Source organism: Hyaena hyaena, unplaced genomic scaffold, assembly GCF_003009895.1.
Source record: "Hyaena hyaena isolate Hyena2069 unplaced genomic scaffold, ASM300989v1 scaffold_2141, whole genome shotgun sequence".
Classification (NCBI taxonomy): domain Eukaryota; kingdom Metazoa; phylum Chordata; class Mammalia; order Carnivora; family Hyaenidae; genus Hyaena; species Hyaena hyaena.
Genome location: NW_024082777.1, coordinates 43660 through 48330, shown reverse-complemented (window position 1 = coordinate 48330; position 4671 = coordinate 43660).

Sequence of the window (4671 nt, the reverse complement as noted above, 5' to 3'; positions counted from 1 at the left end):
GCCGGAGGTTTCACGGTGAGAGCTGGTTCTCAACTACCCTGTCAGGGGAACATCATCCCACCTCTGCCAGTAGAGCTCTGGACGCGGGCAAAGAGGTGCAGCCCAGGACAGCATCTTCTCCTCATTCCCCTGAGCGAACACCGCCGGGGCGGGGGAGATGGTTGAAGGGTTGGATCCGAGAGTTCTCTCTCGTGTCAGAGCCCGCCGCCCCGCACTTCATATCCCACATCCACCCTCCCACCCCACCCCTCCAGCAGCCAGCTGCTTCCTGCCCGGACCACACAGCTCTTGCTGCAGCCTGCTCACAGCCGGCCCCCCGGAAAAGCTTACAGTTTGTCGCCCCCTGTCGGCCTCCGACCCGACTCAGCGGGCTCCCTCGGCGGGCTGGGCTGGTCTGGGGGAGAGGTGATTGATCCAAGGGTGAGATTGCCGAAGAAAAGGAAACGTCTCTTCCACCTGTCTGGGATGCAGCTTGGTCCCCTGCGTGACCAAAGGGAAGGCGGCATGGTCGGCGCTGAGCCCGCAGAGGTTAAAAAAAAAAAAAAAAAAAAAGGAAATGTAGTTCCATGTGTACGCCGGGCTAGGTTTGGCTTAGTTGTTTTGAGCGCCCAGGGTGCAGCGGGCAACCGAGTGAAGAACCCTTCCCAGGGGCGAGGGAGCCGCCAAGCTAAGGGCGCCCTGCGGGACCTGTGACAAGATGGGTCCACCTAGGAGGGCTGGACGCCCTGCGGAGCGAAGGGCGGATTCCAGGGTCCCCGAATGGCCTCGGGAACTCACCCAGATTTCCCAAGGCAGAGAGAAAGGAGAGGCAAACACCGCCGAAATCGTGAGTTACAAATGAGGCAGGAGAAGAGTACCTGCCCCCCGGGGGGACTGGGCGCTGGCGGAGGCTGAAGGGGTCGTCCAGGGTCATCCTCGGAGCGACAGTCGCCCCTACTTCATGTTTCCTGCGTCGCTTTAATTTTGGGGGGGACTGTTTCTGGTAGCCGTTTGGCTGCAAACGAAACATGCCAATCGCAATAGGCCAGGGTGTTCCCGGAAGCCTTGTATTTCAGAGTCTAAGGGAGAAATCTAAATACACTCATGAAAGCCTGACTCGGGTCCGCTTGGTCGAAGAAGCCACCGCGGGGCCCGGTGCGCCCAGGCTTGCAATTCGGTTCTGCAAGGAAGGACCCGAGGGCGAGAAACACAGGCAGCCTTCCTGGCCAAGCTTGGTCCTAACGACCAAAAGTCGGTAGCCACCAGCCTTCCCTTCCTCCGGGGACGCAGAACCAGTGCAGGCACCGCCGAGTGAGTAGGGTCAGGATCCCGGGTCTTGCCCCCGACAGCTGCGCTTCAGGCCTGCCAAACCGGCGATTGCTCCCGCTTGTGTCCCAGTTCAGCCCAGTCCCCATGTTGTTGCTAGGAGTTTAAGAACACTGTACCACGCGTCGTGTGGATAGAAATCAAAGTCAAACAAATCGACTCTTTTAATTTTCCCTTCTCAAAAAAAAAAAAATAGTGCAAGCTTCAAACGCCTATTATGCACTAGGTTATATTGTGCCCCTCCATTTGCAAAAATGATTCCACGCACCCCACTTGAAAAACAGTAAAATGGGTAAGAACAGCTGACCTGGATCGGGCAATTGCAAACCCTCTGCGAACGTGCGAAAGGTATACTAGCTCGTCGGAAACGGGAACTTGAGATGTAGCAATGAAATCCCAGCCAGAGTGTCCGCTGTGGCGGAGGGAGTGGGAGGGCAAGACGGAGGAGGACTCTAGGCTGAATTGGTCCATTTGCATGTGGTCCCTGCGGAATGCTGGGCGGGTGCGTCCTCCAAACCAAGCGGACTCCCAGGGAAGCGCGGTGGGGAAGTTGCGCCTTGCACCTGCCGCTACACATTAGGACACACACTCGGCAGATCTAAATGGAGGGTGTTGAAAAAGATGTCCATTAGCACTAAAATAAGAGCCACAAGAACAGAAAAATACCATCCTCCACCAGTCCCACGGCTTGTGTCCAGTTGGTCTGCTGGTGACCAAGGTGGGCTTGAAGTTTTTGCCTAGCCTTGCATTTTATTTGCTAGTCTGGAAATGTTTATTATCGAAAGCAGGTCAAGTTGGCGGGGATGGGGGGAAGGGGGGAGTGGAGAGCCATCTCTGCCTACACTGGCTGCTGTTGGAAATGCAAGAGAAGAGAAACAAAGACATTTTTTTGGGTCACTTTCCTAAAATGAAATGGCAAAAAGAGAATAGATGTGTATTTTCCACGTGAATAACAAAGCAGTCCCCCAATTCCCTTCAAAGACTTGGCGGGAAAAAAAAAAAACAGCACAGTGTAACTCCCACAAGAAATAAACACGATAAATTGAGCGTCGTGGCAAATGAAGATCTAACATACTTTGTATCCTGTGATGCAGTGATATGACTACTACATTTGTAACATTCCTTTTGGAGTAGAAACATTTTAAATGTCACATTTGGATGATAAAAAATAAACTTTAGGAAAACAGTGCGTGCAGGAGGGAATGGTTTCTTTGAACCTTCTGAAGGAGCAGAGTCCTTTTCATTCTTGCATATATATTCAAAAAGGCACCAAATGCAGGGTCCCCTTTATTATTCTTAAATCTCTCTCCTTTCCTGGGCAATGGGTACATCAGATAAGCATCAGTTTCCCCTTATATGTATGACCTATACTGTCTAATGAGATCTATTTTACTTCATTCCAGCAACATATAATCCTGCACAGGGCTTAAGGCACTGGTCAAAATTCCACCTTTGCAGTGAGTTCTCCAAAATGTTTATGTGACAGTGCTTAAAGTCTAAACAACAATATTAAAGTGGAAATATTTGGGAAACTTAAAATGTCCATGGAGCATGTCTCCTGTACAGGGTCTGGGTACTTGGAAGAGGAGAGATCTGGGAGTAGCTACATGGGTACAAAAGATAGAAGTGACAGTTTCAAGGGGCAGTGAAAGGGTGATGGCATTCCTGCCTACAAAATGTCTGGCATAGACAGCAGTGGGCAAGGGTTTCCTGCTGCCTGGAGGATGCCCCTGTGAATCAGACTTGCTCTGCTGCAAATATTGACACGTCTGAGACATTCACACTGACCAGCCTAATTGGAAGCAGCTTGAAGTGAGCTGCCCTTGAATGCTTTGGAAGTTTCTCATCCTCTGTGAACATAGAGCCTGGATGTGAACAAGGATATGGAAACTGAAGAACAAGATGAGAGTCTTTTTTCTTGAATGAAAGTCAATGCCCAGCCAGTCCTGATTTACCTGGGTTTGTCTGATTTCTTATTAAAGATCAGTTCTCTTCAATCCACAGTGCATGCGCACACATGCAACCATAATCCAGGCACTGGAAAGTGGGTAGGAAGAGATTTGCAGAATGATTGTTGTAATAATAGGTTGGGCACAAAAGAGAAAAGAACACTGAAACCTGCCGTTAGTTGATTTTCAACTTCGTTTCAGGCAGGTGGACAGGGAAGCAGGAGTCCTGTCAACCATTTTTGGTTACCTCTTTCTTGCATGCTTAAAATTATCATTCATAGTTAGATGTCACTATTTCTCAAATTCCCCACACTATTTGGACATGTTGCTGTAAAGGCTTTGTTCCATGGTTGTGGGTTTGTCTGTAGCATAAACTCAGAAACCTTGAAGGCCTCTGGTATTGCATATTCTCAAAGTAGTATCTCTTTCATTTTCATTTAATTTTTTTCTTTTACATATCCTGGTGTTATTTCACCCCATGATGCCACTTAAATAATTTTCCTTGTCATAACTCAAGCGTCTTCTATGGTGAGCTTTCTTTCAGGCACAACTGGGATTTTTCTTGTAACTTTTTACTGCCAGTCTAGTTGGCCACTTTTAGCTAATTATTGCTTGATACCTTCTGTCTAATTGCTGCAATATCCTAATGCCATCTACATATACATACATATATCTATATGTATATGTAACATGTCTGCAGTTTGGTGATGGTTTTGATTTTCTCCCCCCCTCCCCCTTGTGTATGGGCTGTGGAGTTTTATTGAAGACCCGTAATGCCTCCGGTTTTGATTTAGTGTTTTGGAGTTTGTGATCTCATTGCCCGGTATGGAAAATATTAGACAGGGTCTGCAGACTGTATGCAGGAAAAGACCCGCATCACCACCGTGAGCTGAGTGCTTGCCCCAGTGCTGCAGTAAGCTGACTGCACAGCCATCTAGAATCATTGTTCAGTGTTTATGCCTTTGGATAAAGACCACTTCAGCCAGTCCTGCTTATACAAAGGGTTCTTAAAGACAGTGCTTCTCCCGGTGGCTGAACATTAGAATCACCGGGAGGCAGGGGGATCTTTATATGATTGATGTCTGAGTTCCTCCTCCCAGAGAATCTGGTTGATTGTCGGGGTGCAGCCTGGATGCTAGAATTGTGAAGAGCTGCCCAAGTGATTCTAATGTGCATTAAAGTTTTGGAATCTCTGCCTTAGGAAAAGGGCGATAGAATGTGATACTTTTTGCTTTGCCACTATCTTCGGGGATGCAGGACTGACTAGCCCTACTTAAGTCTGTAAACACCTTAACACGACACATGAAAACATGTTTAAATCCTCAACTAAAACTTTCCTTCTGTTCATTTTTACACTGTGTAACTCTAGCTCTGGAAATGGCTGTAAAGGACAGCTGCTGTTCTCTCTGTTTGCTGT